At 41.4% G+C, this 26,838-nt stretch overlaps 1 long non-coding RNA gene across 1 annotated transcript; it reads left to right on the top strand.

Moving 5' to 3' along the window:
- Positions 1-19,810: 19,810 nt before the first annotated feature.
- Positions 19,811-20,264, top strand: LOC143724560 (uncharacterized). Its single transcript, XR_013197408.1, has 3 exons — positions 19,811-19,901; positions 19,988-20,057; positions 20,228-20,264. It is a non-coding gene; the product is annotated as an uncharacterized LOC143724560 (long non-coding RNA).
- Positions 20,265-26,838: the final 6,574 nt, after the last annotated feature.

Here is a 26,838-nt window from a genome sequence, read left to right as displayed (position 1 = left end):
AGAAGATGAAACTAATCAGGAATATTATTAATAAAGCAATCTTTAGTGGCAGAAGTGATAGTTCTATCATATTTGTAAGTCGGCTTTACAACCTTGGCTAAATGGAGTATACACAAGATTTGATAATGATCTGAGATGTCATCGCTCTGCTGCAGAATTTCAACGGCATTAACATAGTTCCATGTGACAATATTAGATCTAAAGTATGATTACGACAATGAGTGGTTCCTGACATGTTGTCTAACTCCAATAGAGTTCAGAATGTCTCTAAATGCCAATCCCAATGTGTCTTTTTCGTTATCTACGTGTATATTAAAATCACCAACAATTAGGATTTTGTCTACAGCCAGTACTAACCAAATTCTTTGATAAAGTCTGTGTGGTGCCCTGGTGGCCTGTATACAGTAGCTAGAACCAATGTCAACACTTCACAATAATTATATTTGAAACTAGACTTCTCAGTAATTCTGAAGATATTACTATAGATTACAGCAACACCACCCCCTTTTCCTTTCAGACGGGGCCTGTTTTTATAACAGTAATCTTAGGGACTGACTCAATCAAAGTAATGTAATGGTTTTAGCCAGGTTTCTGTCAAACACATCTAGGTTATAATCTGTGATCATATTATCAAGCAAAAATAAATGCTTTTGAAGTAAGGGACTGAATATTCAGCAACCCATGCTTTATCATTTGTTCATCTGTATTATATCTATTTTTATTTGTTGAACATCAATTAAATTTTTAACCTTAAATGGGTTTGGGAGTTTTTTGTATTTCCTAATTCGGGGAAGAGACACAGTCTCTACATGATGAAATCAAGGTGAAAGAGTCTCTTAGTGATGGGATTTTTCTGACCTCATTGACATGAAACAGCTAGCAGACGGTCGGATTAGCCAGTCTGTCTGCTTCCTGACCTGAGGCCCAATTTGCCATGTTTGATGAACTGTCTCCATTGACTTTTTCTATTGTGTAAAGCTGCCTCCTTATCATTTCTGACTTATAACAAAAAACAAAACAATGTCTAAAAGCCGCTATATGAGAAGGTGTACAGCAAACAAGCTAACAAACCCAAAACTAAGTTTTTATAAGCTGTCAACCCCAAAAAACTACCTTTAAGGACACAAAAGTGAATACAAGCAATTGAGACAAAGAGTCATTTTACTCTGAGAACTACGCCCACTAGAGGGGAACGTAATCGGCGACAGGGATAGCTTAGCTTACAGATATATAAAATATAAAACTGACATTTGGATATTTGACTTTCCAGTGACAAAATGTTTAGTGCACACGTAGTGTATTTTTAGTGCATACTTAAAGTCAGCTTCAGCTTCTTCCAGATGATGCTTCATGTATTATTGCCTGTGTCCATTTTTGTCTCCTTAAATGCTCGTTTTTTGGGGTCGACAGCTTATAAAAACTTAGTTCTGTTTTTTTTTTAGCTTGTTTGCTGTACACCCTGTCACAAATCAACTTTCAGACATTGTTCTGTTTTTTGTTATAAGTCAGAAATGACAAGGAAGCCACTTCACGCAATACAAAGTCAATAGAGACGGTTTAATTGTTTCCCCCCCTCGGTGGGCGGGCTTTTTTTAGATAATTACGGAGTCACTCTTTCTCTATGAAGGCTGATGAAGAGAAAGAGTGTTACCAGAACGGAGAGTGGAGAGTATGGACAAATGAGATCACAGATACACTGGGTACCATTCCATGTAATGCTTTTTATGTTAAAATGAGAATTTTTTTATAAATTCTAGCATGAGAGGGAAGCCAGTGCAACTGTGAGAGTACCGGTGTAATGTTTGCATGAAGTAGTGTGGCTGACTACACAAACAGCAAAAGAGAGAAATGGTTGGAGTCTGGCAATATTTCTGAGATGATTGAAGGCGATTGTTGCAATTTGTTTTTATGTGCATGGCTAAGAATCAAAGATGACACCAAGATTTCGTACCTGTGAAGTGGGAAGTACCATGTTGGAATTGACAGCCGAGTAGTTGTCATGTACCTATCAGCATAAGCTCAGTTTTAGAGCAGTTCAGTTTCAGGAAATTATGCCGCATCCAAATTCTAATTTCTTCTAGAGCAGCAAAGCAGCAAACATGCTGCTGACATCAGGGCTAGTGCTGATGTAATTTGATTGTCATCAGCATAGCAGTGATACCCAAGGTCATCCTTCCTAATAATGAGCCCAAGTGGAAGCATATGCTAAATAGAGTTGGGCCGAATACCGAACCCTGAGGAACTCCCTGTAAAACTTGCACAGTATCAGATTTATAATTACCCAGACTAACAAACTGGGCATGATTAGTTGAGGAAGATCTAAACCAATCAAATACCATTCCAGAGAGACCCAGCCAGCTGTGCAGCCTAGCCAACGAGACAGAATGGCATATGGTGTCAAAGGCAGTACTGAGGTCTAACAAGACCAAGATACTGCATAAACCAGTATCAGCTGCAGTAAGGAGATAGTTTATGACCCTCACCAAGGCTGTCTAAGAACTATGCCCTTTTCTGAAACCTGGTTGTAAGGGTTCAAATAGACTATGTAACTGAGTTGCCACAGAACACTCAAGACCATTGCCAGAAATGGGAGGATAAAAATAGGCCTATAGTTAGGAAGTAAACATGACATCTAGGCATCTTAAGGACTGGTTTAATGGCAATGATGAATTCACAATTAAAGCAATATGAGAACTGATTGATGAGATAAAATTCTTAACAGAAGAGGTGAGTGGATTGAAAATACTGTTGAGTTCATGGACTTAACTTTTCTTATAATAAAGTCAATGCCAACATTTAAAAAATTTGAAAAAGTAGTGATTGGAGGGTTGAAAGACTGAATATCAACTAGCTCAGGGATTAATGACAGTCCTAAACAGATAATTAGTACTAGCTAATGATAGACAGACTGTTGTTGAGTGTACATAAACCTATAAACTGTTAGTCCATATTTTTTGTACAGCCACTTCAGTTGCCTTCCTGTAGCTTTCATTAGACTTAACTCAGCAGTATCCCATGGACAGGGTTTCAGAAATGTAACAACCCGCTCTCTCAAAGATGCAAATTCGTAAAATAGTGCAGACAGTGCAGAATTATAGTGCTCAACAGAATTAATCATGGTAAAGCCCTGAAATAAATGTAGAAGAGGGGAAAGTCCATGTGCACATTTCTATGCCCTATTTGTGATTATGCAACAGTTATTCAACAGGCCCTAGATTTTTGTGCGGGTCATAATTTCTGGCATGTTAATCGGACATTTCATTACAATATGATCTGACATTAGGTACTTTTACATGGACCCTTTTTGTTTCAATCTGAATGAATTCATTCCAAATTATGAATCCAAACATAGTGTTTACAAACTCTAAATAAAGTGATCGGGTTGATGTGCACGTTTTTATGTTACAAGCTTCTAATCAGAATTAATGTTTTGACATGCACATACTGCACGAATATACAGTGTTTCCCGCTGTTGTTGCATACTCATTGTCCTCATTTTCTTTTCTTTTTAAAGCAGGCTTAATATTCTATTCCGGGTTCCTAATTAGGTGACAGCGAGCACATTAACCATTGAGCCATGATCATGCTATTTATCATGCAGTAAAAGTGTCCCTTCCCACACCCCAAATAAACCTTCTGTGTATGAGAGTATGAAGTGAGGACTGGTGGGATTTTGTCTTTTCCACTTCCCAGACGATTAGTGGAAAGAGAATTTAAGTATGACAGGGCACTCATTTATGCCGCTTTATTCAACAGGAAGAGCAGCTTGTTAGCTATTTTACGTCATTGCACATGCACAGTACTCTGCAGTTTTGGTTTTCAATCCAATCAATCACTTTAAGTTTATTGTAAGTATTCCTAATAACCTTAGCTGGTTCAAGCGTATTTAATTAGTATTGAAGAGAAACTCCGCATGAAAGAGTACTATCCAGGAGCAGGGTCTAAACAAAGTACTATTTAGTGACCATGCTTTTATAGCCATGGCCTAGGATCTGTGCATACTGACTTGATTACCTTATCTGCTATTATATTTTGACTTTCACTCTCTTTTCATGTAGTGTGTGATACTTTAGGCTGCACTGAAAATGAGGTTTGCCATTTTAGAGATGGCTATGGCTGTGGTTGCATGGAAGGACAAAGACCTACTCCTGAAACATTTGGTAGGAGATACAACTGTGTTATTACATTGTGATATACTACATTGTAAATAATTTGAATCAACCGCAGAAGGTATGCAAGATAAGACGAGTGATACAACAAGTGACACTTGATTTCCTTTCTGCTTAGATGCCATGGAGGTCTGTGCCAGCAGCACTGGGACCATGTCTCTATCCCGTTGCAAGCTCTTTGAATCAGATTTTCCTCCTGAGATCCTGCACCTAAATGATCCCATCTGCACAGGGACTGTTGAAGGTGGCAAAGTTCTGTTTCATTTTGACAATAAAGACCACATCTGTGGTACCACTATATCGGTAATGCTTGGTTAATTATCTTTTTCTCACCAGTGCTACTATTGATGATATATTTTAATCTATACACATCTGTGACAATTAGTAAACTGACTTGAGATTGATATTTGTTAATGTCCTCATAGAGCAATAGCACTCACTTCATCTACCAAAACTTCATTCATTCTAACTTGCCAGTGGGTGTTATTTCAAGAAAGAGATGGATGAACATTGAATTTTCTTGTGCGTACCCTCTGATCCAGACTCTCTCTATGCCTATGGACATTCAAGCTGAACAGAGGTAGGAACTGAATATAAAGTTTTGTAATTGCTGTGATTTGGGTAATGTGCCATACATTTCCTGCAATTCTTTCTGCAACAGTCAACCAAAATGCCTATTACCGCCGCAGGGCCACAGACGGCTGGCACCATTGCTCTGTAAGGCTGGAATTGTTACATTTCCAGTTTTAAATGAAGCTAAAATAATGAAATAAATTGCTGTAAATAATAATATAGCATTATAACTTTATGTCAGCTAGTTATTTATTACATAAATGCTTAATTTCCAGTACACACCTCTTCATTTGAGTGCATTCATTTTGCTTTGATCGGGCCAATGCAGCTACAAATGGTCCTTGTCTATCGTCCGCCTAAGGCATCTGCTAGTTTCCTGCCGGAGCTCTCTGACCTCCTTGCTCTAATCTGTCCCACCTTTCCAGCTACGATCTTACTTGGTGACTTTAACATCCATGTTGACTCCAGTAATGTCTACACTGCAGAATTTTTGTCACTACTGGACTGTTTTAATTTTTCACAAGATGTCAACGGCCCAACTCATGCTAAAGGTCATACACTGGATCTGGTATGCTCCTTGGGTATAACCCCAACCCATCTACAAACTATCGACCTAGCTATTTCTGATCACCTTGCCGTTATGTTCTCTGTTTCTGTACACACACACAGGAAGTGTGTGAAAAGGACCATTGCATATCGAAACATCAAACAAGTGTGCATTCACAAATTATCATACACTCTTGCAGGCCATCTTATCAGCTGTCCTCCATCCTGTACAGTTGATAACTTGGTTACTCACTACAACTTGGCCCTGTCACATAGTCTGGACTCTGTTGCCCCCCTCATTACGCGATCTGTCTCATTCTCCTCTCCTGCTCCCTGGTTCAATGCTGAACTCCGCGCAATGAAGGCTACAGGGCGGACGCTGGAAAGGTACTATAAAAAATCTAGCCTTACTGTCCACCAGCTAGCCTATAAGAACCACGTTAAGAGCTACAAAGATGCCCTATCCAAGGTGAAAAATAACTACTACTCTACACTCATTGGCAAACAACAACACCATCCTAGACAGCTTTTTTCCATTATCAACCGCTTACTCTGCCCACCTGACCCTCCTCAACCTTCTGATGCTGCTGGCTTATGTTCTAAATTCCTGGTTCATTTCCGGGAAAAGGTTGAAACCATCCACCAACAACTGCAGCTGTCCAGCTTATCTCAATCAACCGTACTACCATTGTCTGACACAAACTCTTCAACCGCTCTCGCGCCGCAGGACTGCCTCTCCTCCTTCTCCCCGCTCAACACAGCTCAAGTCCTTGAGCTAGTATCAAAAGCAAAGGCCATAACCAGCAAACAGGATCCTATGCCGACAGCCTTGGTTAAGGCATGTCTTCCAACTTTGGGTCCAACACTGGTTAACATCATTAACACTTCACTGTCTTCTGGGGTGGTCCCCACCAGCTTTAAAACTGCTGTGGTGATCCCTACACTTAAAAAACCAGGCCTGAACCAAGACGATTTAAACCATTACCGCCCTATCTCAAATCTACCTTTCATCTCTAAGTTATTGGAAAGGGCTGTGGCTTCCCAACTCAACCATCACATGTTACAGCACAGCCTCTACGAGCCTTTTCAATCTGGTTTCAGGACACATCATAGCACAGAAACTGCCCTCATCAAAATCACGAATGACCTCCACATGGCAGCTGACTCTGGCCATGTCAGCATTCTAATACTTCTTGACCTCTCTGCAGCCTTCGATACAGTTTCCCATTCCATTCTTCTCACACGTCTCTCTGAACTCATTGGCCTTACTGATACAGTGTATTCCTGGTTTAAATCCTATCTCACCGACAGGCAACAATATGTCACCTTCAAGGGGACTTGCTCTAAATTGGCGCCAGTCCTGCATGGCGTGCCACAAGGATCTGTACTTGGCCCACTGCTATTTAATATTTACATGTTGCCACTTGGGATGATTGTCCGGAAGCATGGATTACACTTCCACTGCTATGCTGACGACACTCAGCTCTACATCAGTACCAAGCCTTCTACTTCTCTTCCACCAGTGGCACTTATCAACTGCCTGAAGGACATAAAGCACTGGTTGGACAGTAACCTTCTCAAACTGAACAAAGACAAAACAGAACTCATGGTGTTTGCCCCGCTGTCACTTCTTAAAAAAGTTGATGACATCATACTGGATGTGGATGGCTGCTCAATCTCTGCATCTCCTCAAGTACGCAACCTGGGCGTCATCATGGACTCCACTCTCTCCTTCCAACAACACATCAAAAACGTCACTAAAATTGCTTTCTATCATCTCAAGAACATCTCCAGACTCCGACAGTGCCTCTCCAACTCTGTAGCTGAGGCCCTCATCCACTCATTCATCACCTCCAGACTTGACTATTGCAATGGCATCCTGTTCGGTCTACCCAGCAAAGCCACTGACAGACTACAGTATGTGCAGAACTCTGCGGCTAGGATGCTCACACACACAAAACTTGGTCTTCACATTACTCCCATCCTGATGAAGCTTCATTGGCTGCCAGTTAAGTCCCGCATCAAATATAAAATCCTCCTCCTGACGTACAAGTCCCTTCATGGACTTGCACCCCAGTACATTACTGATCTTCTCCATCCCTACACTCAGTCACGGTCCCTGCGTTCCTCTGACAAGGATCTGCTTGCTGTTCCTAAGTCCAGGCTTAAGACATTTGGTGATAGAGCTTTCTGTGTTGGTGCTCCGTCACTTTGGAACAAGCTTCCCCATGAGATCCGCTCTGCCTCCTCACTTTTAACCTTTAAATGCCAGCTCAAAACACACCTTTTCAATGAGGCCTATGGACTCTAGCTCCCCTGGCCTTTGCCCCTATCTTAATTCTACCCTTCCCTTTCTCATGTTGATTGTTAAGCGTCCTTGGGTACTTTGAAAGGCGCTATATAAATTGAAGTTATTATTATTATTATTATTATTATTAATGTTTAAGCTATTTGACTTGTGATACAGGGAAATATCAGAGTAACAGTAGTGCATTAAGTGTGCTTAATTTTTACTGTACAGTACCAGCCAATATTTTTAGATTATTACACGAGGTGTTCATTATCCCATTAATATTAAACAAAACTATAGAAAAGGAGGATTACTCTGAATGGGAACGAGTGATATAGCCTAGTTTTTTTTAACGCGTGGACTTAATGTTGTCACCAAATTATTAAAAAATAAAACGCTTGAAACTACCTTTAATAATCTACTGAGGTATTTCAACAGGTCACGCATGCACGTAAACTTATTCTTTATCAGTCCTTTTTGACACAACTGATGGCTCACAGAGAATGCAGCTTTTTTTCAAATGAAAATTATCAAAAAAGAAAAAATGAGAAACATTGCAATTTATCATAACCATTTATCATAACATCTAACATTATTTGTAGTACACGATGGACAAAGGGCAGCATGGTCAAAAAGTATTTGAGTATGCACATTGTTTTATACGTAGGTATGTGCAGGTAGGTATTTTCTTTTCTTGTCTTTTCTTTTTTTTTGTACTTTACTCAAGTAGTGATATAATACTTCTCCTGGAGTAATATTCCATCAAGATAATCTGTACTTGAATCAGTACTTTAAATTAGGTATTTACTATTTATGTCAGGGTTTGTGCTAGTATGAGATGAAGAGGAAGGAGGAGGTTCAAATCCAAAGTGTTTATTTAACAAGTACTCAGAGATATAGCAGGTCGGTCACAAAAATACGTTACACTGACGGGGTAGGTAACATAACAGCCTAACATAGACAAGAACGGACCACGGCTGACTGAACAGAGGGAACTAAATAGAGACAAGGTGAACATAAACCAGGTGACACAGATGAAGGTAATTAACAAGATACAGGTGATGAAGATGGGCTGATGACGGTTGGCATGGTAACAGATGAGTGGCGGGAAAAAAAAAGACATGTGACTAATACTGTAAGAACTAAAGAGAACAGAATCAGACAGACACCAATGTGACATTACACCCCCCTCCTGGTAGGTGTGGCCTCACGCCGAAGGGGGGGGGGGGGGGGGGGGCGCGCCATGAAGGCTGAACAGGGCCAGGCCTCACAGGAGCGGGGAAGCCTCCAGAGCAGAGCAGGACGTGCAGGGTGGAGCAGGACGTGCAGGCGCTTGAGCGCCCATGGTGAGGGCCTATGGCCCCCCCCCAAAAAAATTAAAGGGGAGAGAGACAGTATCAGGAAGAGCCTCAGGGACAGGCTCTAGGACCGGAAATGACTCTAGGAATGGCTCAGGGATTGGGACTGGCTGGGCAGACGGGATTTGAACAGTTCTTGGTTGGGCTGACGTGACGTGAACAATCTCTAGCTATGGACTGGACGAGTCTAGCGGCGAAGGCTCTGGGCTGGACGGGGCCAGAGGCGAGGGATCTTTTCTGGACGGGGCCAGCAGCGAGGGCTCTGGGCTGGACAGGACCAGAGGCGAAGGCTCTGGGGTGGATGGGACCAGCGGTGAAGGCTGTAGGCTGGACGGGACCAGCGGTGAAGGCTCTGTGCTGGACAGGACCAGCAGTGAAGGCTCTGTGCTGGACAGGACCAGCGGTGAAGGGTCTGTGCTGGACGGGACCAGTGGTGAAGGCTCTGTGCTGGACGGGACTAGTGGTGAAGGCTCAGTGCTGGACGGAACCAGCGGTGAAGGCTTGGGGCTGGGAGGTAGTGTTCCAGATCGGGATCGACACTCTCCAGACACCGGATAACGGTTTCCCTCCAGTTCAGACCGGTTGTGTCTGGGAGGTCGATCTGATGGTGAAAGGTGGCCCCGATCTGGAAAAGTGTACACAACCTCTCGTCGTCGAGGGTGGTGTGGATGGCAATACGGATAAAACCCTCGACGAACGAGAGGAAGTGGTGGCATCTCTCCGCCAAGATGATTATTTGTACCCCTTCGTCCATCTTAGGGGTGGTCCGTTCTTCTGTCAGGGTTTGTGCTAGTATAAGATGACGAGGAAGGCTGAAGGTTCAAATCCAAAGTGTTTATTTAACAAGTACTCAGAGATAAAGCAGGTCGGTCACAAAACAATGTTACACTGATGGGGTAGGTAACACAACAGCCAAACATAGACGAGAACGGACCAAGGCTGACTGAACAGAGGGAACTAAATACAGACACTGATGAACATAAACCAGGTGACACAGAGGAAGGTAATTAACAAGACATAGGTGATGAAGATGGACTGATGACGGCTGGCATGGTAACAGATGAGTGGCGGGAAAACAAAAGACGTGACTAAAACTGAAAACAGAAGAAATAAACAGAACAGAATTAGACAAACACCATTGTGACAATTTATGTGTTTGTGTCAGTCCTGCCACTTCTTCTGTAGTCTATATGTGCCATGTTTTATTTGATAACACTCTTATAATACTCATAATATTTTACCTATAAAAGTCTTTTGAATTTTCTTAAAAGTATTTATTTTTTATTTTTTGCATAATCAAGATAATATTTAGATTCAAAATAAAGTGTCAGTGATTTTGTGTAGGGTTTTTCAAATGGCCACCTACAAGGCTTTAATGAAGATGCGTATACAAATAACTATTTTATTGCACACCTAAACTACTGCACTCACAAGTAGGGGTTTAGGGGTGACTCTATCTGGCTAACTGGATGCAAATTCTCTATCCCCCATTGGACACACAGGTTAAGGATGCACATTGTAAAAAGTTAAACAAATAAATAATAATAATAATAATAATAATAGAGAACAGAGGAAACAGGAAATGTATAACTTTTTTGCCTATACTTTATACCAGAGCTTGAATAGAACTTTATACTTAATAGCTGTATAGCTTGTGACTAAACCTCGTAACTCCAGCGGATCCTCAAACTGGTAATACAAAGTTTTTGCAAAATGTATTAAACAACCTTAACCCTAACCCCTACAACAGGAAAAACTGAACTTCCACATATAGCTGCAATAAACGTTGTAACCTGTAAGTTGATGAAAACGTAATGCTGGACTTACTGCCTCAGATGCGGCTGTTAATGACTGAAAAAAACACAAATCCCGACATTCACTGGAGAAAAACTCTGTAACTCCATGTGTTATAATAAAAGAAAATGCTATAATACTGACACACACAAGTGTATGACATAAAGCCACAATAATAATTATGACAATGTGGTGATTAATAAAAAATAAATAAAAATAATATATATAGCATATATATTATAGTATATATATAGTAGCGATTCTATACTAACCTGCAATTTTTGCTGGTTTCAAAACACCCACCCACTGTATATCACGTGACATTAATTTCCATTATACTTTAACAGTTGGTGACATAACCTCGAAAAAAAAACCAGCCATTTCACTCACGTTGGATGCATCAACAGCAGTTGTCGCCGTAGGCCGTACTATTTTTATTATTGTTTGGTTGACTGGCAATTAAAATATTTAAAAGAACAATATAATATAACATTATTAACCAGTTAATGGTAATTTCAAATAAGCATTTCTGTGCAAAATGATTAAACTTGATTTAGTTTTTTATTTATGTTCCTGTTAATATATTGTGCTTCCTGTTTTTGTTTTCGCTCCTCGAACCGATTCGGAGCCCTGGTCCCAACCCTAATGTTGTAATGCAGTTGTACTTAATTTTAAGTGTCTGGTGTTTATTTTCCATGTCTTGGTCATGACCTTGCTGCTTTCCCATTGTGTATGTACTGAAGAAAGAGTTAATGTAAAATTTTGCCCCACAGTGTGATAAGCATTGACCTTCCTGGCCAGGGCGCATACCAAATCCACATGATTCCTTACCATGATGCACAGTTTACCCGCCCATATGAGGGGGGTGTGAGAGTGCAGGTTAACCAGCAGATTTACGTGGCGGTTGCGGTGGAGGGAGTGGATAGAAGTCAGATTGCAACAGTTCTGGACAACTGCTGGGCCACACCAGTTAATGATAGCGAATATCAAATTCGCTGGAATCTGATTATTAGAGAGTGAGTAACTGACTTACGGTTCCATGGTAAACTGACTACTGGTTTTTTGAGCATTGGGAGTGTTATAGGCTTCATTAAATGCCTTGCATAACAACAAATGTTCTCTTTTTCTAGATGTCCCAACCCTGAGGATGGAACAGTGGATGTTCGACAGAATGGCATTGATACAACAAGCCGTTTCTCCTTCAGGATGTTCACCTTCACAGGAGCTTCCGATCACATTTTTTTGCACTGTCAGGTCCAACTCTGCCTGGTGCAGAATGGAAGATGTGCACAGGTAAAATATGCATAGCATTTTTTAAATTGATCCACCCCTTGCATTGTTTTGTCAGTAATCTCCAAGCAAATTAGAAATATTATGATGCAGTGGTTTTACATGGTATCTCTCTAAAAGAAAACACAATGAAAAAAAAGCATTGCAGAAAGCATGCAAGTAATGTTAAATGTCTGTCATCTTCAGTCATGTGACCCTGGATTTATACACAGAAGGCGCAGATCTTTGGACTTCTATCACTCTGCAGCGATCACCATGGGTCTTTAAGAGGGCTAGATGAACATCCCTGCTGGATGAAAGATGAATGATGTCAAAAAGATGGTTTTGACAATATAGAGGACGTGTTATTAAAATCAGTAAACCTGGTGGAGGGTGGGGATTTTGTGATTGCACACTGGACTAAAACATTTAATCCCAGAATTAGTTTTTCTTTTTACTGTGTTCATGAAGTAATGAAATGTGTTGTCTTCAGTCTGTTAATTTAAAGCCATTTAATTGGCCTTTTATCGATAAAATGGTGTGCGAAATGATGTCATCCCTAAAAAACTGCATTGTCAAGTTTTGTTGTATCGCTAAAAAAAAAAATCTGGCCTTGAGCTGTTCACATGCATAATTTCATGTATGTCGAAAACTATTTTGTATCTTTCGGATCTGAAATATGGGTTTAGACTACTATTTGGACAAATAATAATATTAAATTAGGAAATATTAGGTAATACCATAAGACTACGGTGAAGGGGTTTAGGGTCCATATAATAAATGTTCAGTCTCTGCATACTAACAATCTTTAACGTAAGATACACTTAAACATTCAAGTCAGTCACGATTTGACATGTCGGTAGACGGATATAGCCTAATTCAGATCATTCTAAGCAAAAAAAGTTATTCATTCAGGTTTCAGATTTCAATAACATCAAATTGCTGCTGATTGTTTTTTGTTTTTGTTTTTAGAGAAAGATGTAACTGTGACCTAAACATTTTTTTTTGTGCATTTAACCTTTTTTAAATACGTAGCGTTAGCAAGTTATGCATACAGAAAATTGAACACATCAATGAATTAATCAAACGATTTAATCAATACTCTTTTTGATACTACTCTCTATAACTTGGCACAACAAAATAAAGACATGACAAAAAGATATGAAAAGATTCAGGAGTTTCTTTCTTTCAATTGTTTCTTAAGGCAACTGCTACACATGTCTGGTGGAATGTTCTTTAATACTGCTTAACTACCAGTAGCTAAACCTGAACAATATTACAATTACCAAAGATCTGCTGTCCTTGAGCTTCACAGCAAATAACAAATAAAGAAATAACGTTAATAAAGAGTAAATATATGTTAAAAGAACAATATGTAGATTTCTAGCACCTTCTCTTGTATTATTTGGCCCACCCAAAAATACATCAACAGTTTTTTGTTCAAGTTTATGAGCATGGTGACTTTCTCAGGGAGAATCTTAGTTCTACCAGAAAGACTCAGGAGATATGATGATGTAACAAAGCATACATTTATTGACAGCCCAGCAAGCAATTATTTACAAAGTTCTTTGGCGTAGGCCCCGTCCGTAGTTCATGATCCGAGGGTAGTGGATCTGCATTTCCTGCTTGAAGATGAAGGCAGGGGCGCAGCAGACCCCCCGGGAGTTATGGACAGGACCATCCTGGTGGTGGTGGGGAGGATGGAGGTAGTTGTCGCGACAGCATCTGCGAACTCAAACGTGTGTAAGCACCAATCTTTTATACAGCGAGTATAAGGACGTGATTGGATAGATGTGAAGGTAATAAGTGACGTAATAATTAAGTCTTCCTGGCAAAACTTATGCTAAAGCTTTCATATCTTTCATTCCTGACTGTGCCATAGCTGTGGAAAACACTCTTTCAGACAGGCAGAGGGAGATGATGGAGAGCTGTGAGAGAAGAGGAAGAGTCTCTTTCCTACCCCACCAGCGGAGGAGTCGCCGCCACTCGCCGTGGGCCGGAGCCTGCTACAGTCCGCCGTTTGAAGGGGAGGAGCAGGGAGCGGGTGGCTCCTGCCGTCTGCTCAAAGAGCCCAAGGAGCCGTCGCCGTCAACCAGGGGGTGGAGGAGTGTCAAGTCGTCCACCGAGGGCCATCCAGCGTCACCGCCAGGCACCGCGGAGGAGATCGCCCAGCTGGTGGAGGACCAGATGGCAGCGCGCTGTGGGAACCGGGCCAGGGTTTTTTTTTTTTTTTTTTTTTTTTCCTCTCTACCCTCTCTCGTAACTGTAGCTCCTCATGCTTCCGTCTCCTTTTCTTGCGCCTCGTCTGTCCATGCCCCCAGGTACCACAGCCATCGTGACCGGTCCCCCCGGGGGAGGGGGGAGTAGAGCACAGTCTCGGGAGTACCCCCCGGCCTGTGAGGGCTGATGGGGGTATGTGGCGAACAGGACGAGGCCGAGGGACGTGAGCGAACGGGACGAGCCCGGTGGTGCGAGTGTTAATGAGCGACACCTGTGAGGCACATCGGTCTCGCATCTCTCACGGAGGAGTGGAAGCATAAAGGAGGAGCGATGACGTTGGTGATTGAGAGAGGACAGGCCTGTGTTTTTGTTCTGTTTGGTTTTTGTTTTCGGTAGCCAGCAGTCGTCCGTGGGGGGCTGCTGGAGATTCTTTTTGTTTGTGTATTTCTTTTATTTGAACATTAAAGTATTTGAATGTTCGCCGGTTCCTGCCTCCTTCTTCCCTGAATCATAAACCTTGTTACAGATGACTAACTATCATGTTCTTCCTCCTCCTCCTAATAAGCGATAATGATGAAAATTCAGCATTGAAAACAGGAATAAATTGCATCTTACAATGTCTTCCAAATGTATGACCAGTTGTCAAGTCAAGTCACCTTCATTTATATAGTGTTTTAACAATATAGACTGTTTCAAAGCAGCTTTACAGTGATAGGAAATTAAAGTAACAGAGATTGTTTGGCTTTTACAGCAGCTCTAGAAAAAAGTTTTTGTCCAGCTAAAGTTAGTTTTGATTCACTCACTTCCGTCGCAACGATCATTAGTTATTAACTTAGGGGCCGCTAACACAACACCGTCCTAACAGAAATTCCTTAATATGATCCGGCCACTCATTTGCACAAAACACTGCCTGTTTGCCTATTGCTTTCGCGTAGCCACATGACCCGGAATTATGGCAAAGTTTCATCTGTGCAGAGGTAAAGGGAAGGGAAGGAGGACTTCAGTATGTGCTGGACCTGAGAACAAAACTCCACACTTTAGGGCAGCTCTCTATGGAGAATTTGTTACAGGCCCAGGACAAACAGAGTCTGGTATCAGGGTAAATCTATATGACAGGGGAACCAGACTGCGTGAATTTTCACGGGGAAATAAAGTACTTGTATTGCTCCCAACTTCTAGTTCAAAATGACTCGCCAAGTGGCAAGGACCCTTTGAGGTCACACGACGAGTTGGAGATCTCAATTATGAGGTCATTCGAATAGACAGGAACAGGGAGCATCAAATTTACCACCTCAATCTGGGGGTAAAACAATTTTTTTACTCAACACTCGATTTAACGAAGGGATATTGGCAGATCCCCTTATCACTTCTATCCAAAGAAAAAACAGCCTTCACAACGCCGTTTGGATTACACCAATTTGTTACCCTTCCTTTTGGGTTGTTTGGGGCACCGGCCACTTTCCAGCGTCTCATGGACCGAATTCTCCGGCCGCATGCTTCATATGCCGCTGCCTACTTGGATGATATCATCATCTATAGTAATGACTGGCAGCGTCATATGTAGCGTCTGTGTGCTGTGTTGAGATCGCTGAGAGTGGCCGGGCTGACAGCCAACCCGAAGAAGTGTGCGGTTGGGCGTGTGGAGGTCAGGTATCTGGGCTTCCACTTGGGTCATGGGCAGGTGCGTCCCCAAATTAATAAGACGGCAACAGTTGCAACCTGTTCGAGACCCAAGACCAAAAAGGAGGTGAGGCAGTTCCTGGGGCTGGCAGGTTATTATAGAAGGTTTGTGACCAATTATTTTGACCTCACCAGCCCGCTGACAGACCTCACCAAAAAGGAAGTGCCAGATCCGGTCCAGTGGACGGATCTGTGCCAGCAGGCTTTCACCCAGGTGGAGGCAGACTGACGCATCCGACAGGGGGCTTGGAGCGCTCCTGTCCCTGGTGTTAGAGGGTGAGGAGCGGATGGAGACTTGGCTCAGGTGGTGGGGGTATGTGGCGAGGGGGGCGTGGTTCAGCGAGGTCTGAAAAGGGACAGAGAGGCAGGAGACAAGTGGTGTGCAAGTAGGTTAAGTGCAAATGACAAACACCTGTGTCTTGTTTCAGTAATTGGCATGGAGAGACAGGATAAAAGCCACCAAAAAATTGATACAGGGATATAGAGACTGGACTAGGAACTGCATGTCTGGGAACTGAGGACTGGAAACCCAAGTGCTGCAGTGAAAGAGTTGATTTATTGTTATTTGCACAGAGCGCAACTTTTTGTTTATGATTTCTTGAAATTTAATAAAAAGCACGAGTCTCAGTCAGCTGACCCCGTCTTCTTCCTTCCTCACACTGAAATCATCATACAAGGCGATAAAGCGGCCACTTAAACCCTGATAGTGGCGTGGCATTTGCCTGCTGATAATTTCTCCTTTAAGCTCTTATGGCTCTTTTCCATTACCAGTACCAACTCAACTTGACTCGACCTGACTCGGCTCGCTTTTCACCATTACAGATACTACCTCCACAATAGTATCTGGTCGTCATAGCGACGCCACAGGAAACTGCCGTGACGTAATCTTCTACGCGACACACACCCACTACCCACACACACACAGGACAATGGAGGAAATCGAGTTAATGCTGTTTTTGATCCTCGGGATGTGGCTGTTTCTCACAGCAAGAAGACAAACGTTGTTTCAGGAGAGGCTGAGGGCAGCAAAACGAAACAGCTCCGTCTGGCGCGCAATGATGATGCAGTGAATAGTGACGATTCTCTCTGACCAATCAGCAGTCTGGAGTTTTTTCACGTCACATTATAGAATCGCCTCAGCTCACTCAGAACCTCACGTGATACGAAAAAAAGTCGAGTCGAGTCGAGCTGGTACTGTGTAGTGGAAGAGCACCATCAGTTTCCTGTTTATACTCTATATGACCCCAAACATGTATAGAGCTATTGTACAAAAAATATAAATTTTAATAATACAAATTATATATAATTTTATTCATTTACTTCTCGTCAATATTTTTATGATGTGTTTTGGGGGATATGAAGTAATTTTTTACCTATTTACTGCAGAACTCCTCAACTACACCATTAGCATGCATATGTAATATTAAATTTTTATGAAAAAACACATTAATGATGATCAAATTTAAATACGAGTTGTTTCTGGATATTGATATAGACCTTGGTGTTACCTAGATGCATAATTCTGCCATCTGCTGGTTAGATGGGGTTTTTTGTCGATAATTTAGTTGTGGCGATATGGAAGAAATGCATACCAGCTTTTCAAATTTCCTAAATGGGCGGAAACCAATAAGGAAATTTAATATAAAAGAGGGCTAGAAACGGAAGAGGAGGAGCATAAAAAAACAACAAGAAAAAACGTGTAGGTTATCGGAGTAGGACACAAACTACCTGAAGGAAGTCGTTGCTATTCTTTGCTGGAATCTTTGTGCATAAGCTAAATGGGTGCGATCGCCAAAGTGACGAGTAGTATGAAGCTGCAGACTCGGAGCCTGCTGCTACAGTCCCCCACCCAGAGTCCCGCATTCTCAGACCCCTTGTTTTTTGAGACAGCGCGTCCTATCAAATTGGATCGTATAAACATTTGAAGAACTTAAGCCAAAACGTGTGTATCATCAATTTTATTTAGCGATTCATACTCATTCAATTTCTTTTTAATCAAACTACTTTATAGCTCATCGATACACCAACATATGAATAGTCCATTTAATATTTGTAAAGATAGTTTGTATAAAAATTTGAGCCATTAATGTATGTTTTTTCGCCTTTTTTCCCCGAAAATATCTTGATAGCTAACGTTAGCCTTTAACCTTGGACTTTTTGTAGACAAGCCATTGTAAAAATTGTATTAAATTAGTTGACATTAAAGTATAACAATTAAATAAATTAAGTGTGTTTATATCAAAGAATGTTATCATTAATTATTTAATCAGATTTACCGTTTGACCTTTTGGTTACACTTTATTTCGATAGTCACTTTAGACATTCTACTAACTATAAGTAACTTTTCAACTACATGTTAACTAACTGTCATTAGAGTATTAGTAGACTGTAGTAGACTGTCAGTAGACTGTTAGGTTATGGTTAGGTGTTAGGGTTCGGGTTAGGAGAACAAGTTGACTTGTAGTTACTAAGTTACTTATAGTCAGTAGAATATCTGTTGGGAGACCAACAAAATAAAGTGTTAGCAGATATTAAGCAGACAGTCTACTAAAACTCTAATGACAGTTAGTTGACATCTAGCTGCAAAGTTACTTATAATAAGTTGAATGTCTAAAGTGGACTATCAAAATAAAGTGTTACCGACCTTTTTTTAATTACCAGACCTTTTCTCCTAAAACTATAAATTGAATTAATTAATGCCGGACTAATTATTTTACTTTATATAATTTATGTAGACTACTTAAATTAGTTCTTATAAAACGTAAGTATTGAAATGAATCAATATTAATTTAAATGTGATATGAAGTTGTTGCCAGCCATTTACAACCGATACAATTGCCTAATAATCAAATTTACTGTGGCTTCACTATGTATTAACCAGTCTATGGTATTAACATGTGAGCTAGAATGTGTCACTTGGCCTTTTGTGTGGGTTCCTTTTTTTAATTTGTATTGACTGAAATTGGACTGTATGGGCTCTGTGGGGTGGTTTTAAATTTTGAATTTGACTTTGACTCTCTCTTTTTTTAAAAGATGGATATAACAATTCACTTCCAGAAATCCAGAAATGTCATAAATGCTGCAGTGATTTTCACTGCCCATTCTGTGCCCCCATATATTTCAAACCCACAAAGTTGTCCAAAGTTCTAAAACATCTTAAGGGACACTTCAACAGAGCAGTGAAACATGAAGGTAACATTTGCAAACATCTTTATTTTTTTTGCTTTTTGGAAGATCATAAGACTCTGTGTGACAGTGCAATCGTATGCTGTTGTATTCCAGGGTACAACATACATCGATGTGGTCGTCCCTGCCGAACCCAGCAACATTATCGTTAATTGTACTGTCAGTCAACAATTTTAAGAAAGCCAGATTTCATTACACATTTAGGATCTTGCAAATGTAAGACCATTAAGAGAGCAAGTGCCACTGATGCCTGTAATATCACGGCCTTTTTTCACCATTTAAAGATTAGCATTCCTAAATGACTCACCCAGGACTGTGATCAGTGTCAACTTCAACATTGTCAATTGATTATCCAATATGCTCTTAGCTATATTTTTGATGGTTATGCCAATCATTCATTGATGGCTTAAGTATATATAAAACAACACTTTTTGTTTGCCCTGCAGGATGTTCTCAATGGGAAACCATCAAAGTGGTTCCCTCTAAAGCCACATGTGCCAGTCTACATGGACAGTGAACAGCAGTGTGCCATTATTTTTCAACACCTCAAAGCTCTGCTGGATAATTCTGAAACTCAACTGAACTTCACAGATGATGTGGAGTTCATTTGTAGTTTCTTTTTCCTGAGGTAGGCCCAAACATATTTGTCAATTGGATTGTTTCTATTATTGCCATATATGCAATGTTTTATATATGAATTAATTAATTAATTAATTTATATGGACAGGCCATCATTCATGGCCCATGTGAGATGCAGGCATTACCCTGGCAGGAGGCTGAGGAGATGTTCCTCCGTGGCCCTACTTAACACCCTAGGTATGCTTGTAATTTGCATTTGCAAAAAAAAATATTATTTATTATTACACAATATTTTTGACAATGGTATTCATCTTTTATTTTAGTGAAGTCGAGGAATTTGACAGAGCAATTGCAAAAAGAATGAAAAAAGAAGGAACATTCACCTACCAGAAAGTAATTATTTTACCTTATGCATTTACATTACATTTTACATTTATTCATTTAGCAGACGCTTTTATCCAAAGACTTATAAATGAGTTTTTTTTTAATGTAATTGAAGACGAATAGTAAAGTCACAAACACTATTCTTTCTTCCTTTTTTCTTTGCTTTGTCCAGTTTACAGCAAGATGATGTTTAGGTGATCGTTAAATAAAGTACAGAATTGTTTATTATTGGTGTTTTGTCTATTCTTATTTAAGTTTTGCTTCGTATTCAAAATATCAAAAAACAGGTTCTGTAATGTTAGCATGGTATAATGTTAATTAGACCATTATAGGTTGAACTGAAAGAAATAGTCAGAGAAAGTCAGAGAAGTCAGAGAACGTCTCGGGTTACGACTGAGAAAGGGAACGAGAACTGCGTCGAATGATACTTTGGGGGGAACGCCCCTCAGCGTAGCGCCTCTGAAGCATGAATGAAATTAAGCCAATCCTGATTGGTGTTGCGTCATGACGTAACGTGTGACGACACAAGCGGAAGCTACAAAGGGCCTTTTGTTGTACAGAGCCTGTACACAACAGAGTTAGCTTCTGTGATGAAGCAAGCGCTCCCAGGCAGGGGAAGGCGTGGCGAAGGGACGCAGTTCTCATTCCCTTTCTCAGGGAACAAGGGTTACAGTCGTAACCCGAGACGTTTCCTTTCGAGGGACCTCGAACTGCGTCGAATGACACTTTGGAGGAACGAGTACCCACAATGCCACAATGCGCCCTGCCTGTCCTAGTGTGAAGCTGCTCACAGGCACACTTAGGACGAGAGCACAAGAGTGCCAGGCGTAGATGGGATTTCCAGACTATAAAACCTAATAAAGGTGTGAGGGGTGGCCCATCCTGCTGCATCTCAGACTTCCTGAATCGGGCCCCCGAGAGGAGGGCTCTGGAGGATGCCATGCCCCTGGTTGAGTGAGCCCTCACGGCCAAAGGGGAAGGTAGATTGCGCACCTGGTAGGCCAAAGATATAGCTTCGACAATCCAGTTGCTGATGGTCTGTTCGGAAGCGGGGAGTTCCTTCTTGGGAGACCCGAAACACCACCAACTGGTCTGACTTCCGCCATTAAGAGGACCTCTGAATATATAATCTCAGTGCTCTGACAGGGCAGGGCCGATGAAGTCTCTCCTCATCCGCCGTCACGTGAGGTGGAGGTTGAAAAGCCTGAAGAACCGTAGGCCGTGCCACATTAGATGGCACCTAAGGCAAATAGCCCGGCCTGGGATGTAAGATGGCTTTAATGTCGCCTAGAGAGTACCTGGAGATCTCCTACCCTCCTCAGAGATGTAATGGCCAACAGAAAAAAACACCTTAAGGGTAAGGTTCTTGGCCTCAGCCGACTCCAGTGGTTCGAAGGGGGCCTCGGCCAGACCTTCGAGAACCACCGCCAGGTCCCAGGTGGGAACCCTGGTACGAGCCGCAGGCCTCATCCTCCAAGCCCAACGGAGGAAACGTATGACCAACTGCTGTCTCCCCAGAGGCCCATCACCGAGAGGAGCTTGGAAAGCCACAATGGCAGCCACGTACACCTTGAGTGTGGACGGGGTAAGACCAGCCGAGAAGCGATCTTGGAGGAACTCTAGCACTGAAGCCACTGGGCAGTTAACAGGGTCCACCTCACGCTCTCTACACCAATTTGTGAAGAAATTCCACTTTAAGCCGTACAAATTCCTTGTGGAGGGAGCACTAGAGGTGAGTAAGGTCTCCACCAATCCTGCTGACAGGCCGGCCTCTCGGTACAGGGGCCAGAGCCACAAATTCTGGCTAAAGGTGAAATATTGAGCCCTCTGCCTGCGACAGCAGGTTCCTCCTGCGGGGAATCTCCCACGGAGGGCCGTCTATGACCGATTTTATGTCAGAGAACCATACTCTGGCCGGCCACAAAGGGGCTACCAGCAGTAGACTGATCCCGTCGCGACAGACCCTCTCCAGAACTCCCGGGAGCAGAGCGATCGGGGGAAATGCACACAGACGCAGCCTCGGCCACGTCTGCACCATGGCGTCCAACCCCAGTGGGGCTGGATGTGTGAGGGAGAACCAAAGTGGACAGTGGGTCGTCTCTCGAGACACAAATAGATCCCCTTCCACTGGGCCGAACCTCTGACATATTGACTCCACCACCTCGGGTGGAGTCTCCATTCCCCGGGCCTTAGCCCCTGTCTCAAAAGGATGTCTACCCTAAGATTCTGATTTCCCGGGATGTATGTTGCTCTGAGAGACAACAGTTTCCCCTGGGACCACAGGAGGATCTGATGCGCCAGTCTGCATAGAGGGCGAGACCTCAGACCCCCTTGATAATTTATATATGCCACCACCAACATATTGTCTGACCTCACAAGGACATGATGGCCCTTGAGGTCCGGCAGGAAGCTCTTCAGAGCTCCGGACACCGTCAAAATTTCCAAGCAATTTATGTGCCAGGAAGAATGATGGTCCTACCATAGGCCTGTCATAAAGCGGCCATCCATGACCGCACCCCAGCCCATGAGGGAGGCGTCTGTCGAAAACGGTTTTCCGGCGACATGGCGCTCCCAACACAGGACCTTGGGAGAGAAACCAAGCTTTTTTCCACATAGATAGGGAACGAAGGCATCTGCCCATAACCTTGATCATGCAGAATGGGTTCCCCCTTGGGGAAACCCCTTGGTTTTCAACCACCACTGCAGGGCCCTCATGTGCAGCAGGCCAAATGGAATGATGTTGGACGCTGCTGCCATGAGCCCTAACACTCTTTGAAAATGCTTCACAGTGATAGCTTGGCCCAACTTTATCCTGCACACTGTGGCCAGGATGGACTCGATCCGTGCAGAACACAGCTGTGCCCGCATCGTGACCGAGTCCCACACCACTCCCAGGAATGTGGTTCTCTGGGCTGGTATCAACACGCCCTTTTTTGTGTTGACCGTATGAAACTTGTGCTTGCCATCTATATATATATATATATATATATATATATATATATATATATATATATATATATATATATATATATATAATGATTGTGTATACTTGACAAAAAACACCAAATAAGATGCTGAAGAACAGAAAGCTAACTCTGTTGTGTACCTGCGTCCCTTTGTAGCTTCCGCTTGTGTCGTCACACGTTCTGTCATGACGCAACACCAATCAGGATTGGCTTAGTTTCATTAATGCTTCAGAGGCACTACGCTGAGGGCCGTTCCCCCCAAAGTGTCATTCGACGCAGTTCGAGTTCCCTCGAAAGTGAACACAATGTGTTCACAGGAGGCGCTGTCTCGAAAAACGAGGGGGCTGAGAATGCGAGACTCTGGGTGGGGGACTGTAGCAGCAGGCTCCGAGTCTGCAGCTTCATAATGTTGAAAGTGACGGAGAAATTGAGCTCTGCAAGGTCCGCTTGCCTGGTGCAACACAATCCAGCCTGGTTCGCCTGCCTCAGGTATTGGACTAGATGTCCATCATCTTTTAAACCCCACGCCAAGTCTCCAAACTCTTTTCCCAGCCCTGAATTTGCGGCCGCTTCACAGACTGCTCCACGCAGTCAGCACACACACATATACACTCATTACAGACGCACACACCCGCACACCAGACGTTCGTTCTGATTATTTATTTATTTTTGTTATTTTTCATCTGTATTGTTTTTTGATTGAAATTGAACCCGAAAAACTAAAGAAAGACGAACTTTAAGACATTGGCGAATCAAAAACTGTTTTTTGTTTTTTGATTGTTGGGTGAAATTAATTGAGTTTGAGCAGAAATTTCCTTGCTGTTTGTTTTCATTCACTCTGCTGTCCTTTGTCATGTGAAGTAGAGAAATTTTTATTTTATTTTTTATTTAAACTGTTTTCATAAATAATTTTTTTCACTGAAATCCTTCAATCTGTGAATGTGTTTCATTTAATTCATTCATTTCTCATTCATTTTGTGTAACAGTGGTTTGAGCTATTTCCGGGGGAAACTGAAATTCATTCCATATCTATTAGGGGTGTAACGATATTCGAACCGAACCGAAAAATCGCGATACAGAACACACGATTCGAATCGCGATACTTTCATTGCGTTCCGAACACGCCCCTCCCCGCCCCCTGCTACCCCGGCCCAATGGACCTCATGTCTTATGTGTACAGTACAACGAATTCAGTTTTGTAGCCTAACTACCATTAACACCAAATAACAAGCTCCGTGTTTTGTTACTTTCGATAATAAGCAAGGTGTAATCTTTCAAATTCTGTCTATTTGATCACGAAATTCAAACAATAAATGGCGTTTTGGCGCTCTTTGCTGTGGCGTGACAGATCGCTGTAGGCCTACTAAGCTCCTCATTTCAAGCGGCAGCGCGGCGCGCGGGTAAACGCGATCATCTCTTCCTCAGTTACAGAATGGACACCTGAAGGTATGTTGACAGATGCAGTATACTTACTGAAAGGCATCATAACTCGTGTAATCGCTCAATCAGTGTTTCAGCAGCGGAAAGACGTCAATAAACAGTGTTGGGAGTAACGCGTTACAAAAGTAATGCATTACAGTAACATATTACGTTTTGCTGTAACGCAGTAGTGTAAGGCATTACTAATCAATTTTCAGTAATATTTTACTCGGTACATGTTCGGTAAGGCTTGCGTTACAACAGACTTTTAGTTTTAATTGTAAAACAAACAAACAAACAAACAAACAAAAAAAAAAAACAGCAAGACCGCCAGACATTACGAATGAAAGATGCAATTAGGCTAAATTAACTGTTCGTGGTCAGTCAATAGCCGCGTGTGAGGTCCAAGTCTGTAATTAAAGACTAAATGGCAGCGTCTGATATATTTATATAGCGATTTATTTTTTATTTTTGCTCGCGCTGGCCAGTGGAAAAGCGGCTAATGGTGAAGATGGCATTAAGAAGACTACATCCGCGAGATGGACGTATGCGCATTAGGCTATTCGTTCTGTTTTCTTTCTAAACAGTTAGGCTATGTTTATGTGGTATTTTTCATGTTTTCATCACGCAATCATGTTTTTGATGCCGTGGTGACGCGTTCATGTAAGGGCGGCGGCGCTGCCGATAAAGCACCTAAAAGCTGTCACAAAGAACCGGCAAAAGCAATGATTATGAATATGTCAAATATAGCAAGGAGACATGTTGATTGTTTATTAATAAAGTCAAGTTGAAGTTGACGATGCTGACTCGCGATCTTCGCAGTAGTGAATGCACCAGAGAGAAATGCACATTTCATTCCATAAGCAGAGAGCAGTCTGTTTTCTTTCGTTTTGAATTGTTCTGTTTACAAGTAGACATTTCAATATAGATATATTTTTCAGGTCCGTACAATTAAAACAAAACGAAATTCACTTTAAAGAAAGGCTTCGTGTCTTCTGTGTAAGGTGTCTGTGAAAGTTTTAAAGCAGTCTTTTAGTGCCGCTTCAGAGCGGTCGCGTCCGTAACGGAGAACTGTCACGTCTGTAACATTATTTTTTCCTCATTAATGCGAACACGAAAAATAAAATAAAATGAATATTTTATGTTCTGTGGAGATCCAACCCTTCTTCATTAGATTTGCGCAGTGCAATTCACAGAATTACAACAACAAAAAATCGTTGCCTCCTAAAAGTTAAAGATTTTTTTGTCACACATGACTGTCAATTTCCCTAATATTAAATATAAAACGCATGTGTAGACTGATATTTTTCTAATGTCTGGACTCCTTTCTGGGAGGAGACTATGGATAAACAGACGTTTCAATATTTTGGTATTAATGCATTTTCTGAGAATTTATATAATTATATAAGTTAACTGCAAGTCTGCAAATGTCATGTCCATAACGCTGGAATTCCCAAATTTTAAATAATTTATCCTCAACTAGTTTTGTGGTGTAGGTCTACATATTTTATAATGTTAAGTTAACTTCAAATAATACTAATAGTAGGCCTAATTTAAAGATGTGGTAGAATATTGGATCTGGACGGTATGGATAACGCTGGGAGTTGGAAGGTGTGTGTCGCCATTCTGCAGGTTCGTGGATCTGAGTGTCGCGATTTCGGTTTCATATCGCATATCGTTACAGCCCTAGTCATTTTAGAATGTTAAGTTCTACTTCTGTATAGTTATTTTGGTGAAAGTAACTCAAAAGTAATACAGGAGTAATGTAACGCATTACAATTCTGAGACAGTAATATTGTAAGGTAATGAATTACTTTTAAATAACAGTAACAAGTCATATATAATGTATTACAGTTTGGAAGTAACTTGCACAACACTGTCAATAAAACAGCATAGCTTGTCACTAGCATTATATTTACCTCAACAGGCAAGTGATTCAGTGTCCACAACTTTGGTTCCTATAAATGAACTCTTGCACTAAATAAATGCACCATATGCATGTTAGCCTATATATTATATATTACTTAACCAACAGGTTATTTAATGTATGTTTAAAATATCTTTCATGAAAATGACAACTGTGTAAAGTATTATATTTCAATAACAAATTAGAGTAAAAACACAAGTTAATGCAAAAACTGCCTTATGTTCAGTTTACATGTTTTCATACAATGTGTTGTGTGTTGATTATTATATCTAAAAAATAAATAGCATCTGAATTTAGGTTAAAAGTCTAGGCTACAACCTTTAATGTTATAGTAATGTGCGGCTCCCTATATAGTTTACAGATTTAGCAGATTTTTTTTTAATCCTTGTGAATTGTAATTGAATTAATTTAAAGACAAAGACAATTTTTTCATTAAACCACTGTTTAAAAAAAAAGAAAAAAAGAGCAATTTTAGCTT

The sequence above is a fragment of the Siphateles boraxobius genome, unplaced genomic scaffold, assembly GCF_051911475.1.
Source record: "Siphateles boraxobius isolate OS27281-9 unplaced genomic scaffold, OSU_SipBor_1 76, whole genome shotgun sequence".
Classification (NCBI taxonomy): domain Eukaryota; kingdom Metazoa; phylum Chordata; class Actinopteri; order Cypriniformes; family Leuciscidae; genus Siphateles; species Siphateles boraxobius.
This window is presented reverse-complemented; position numbering and strand designations above follow the sequence as displayed.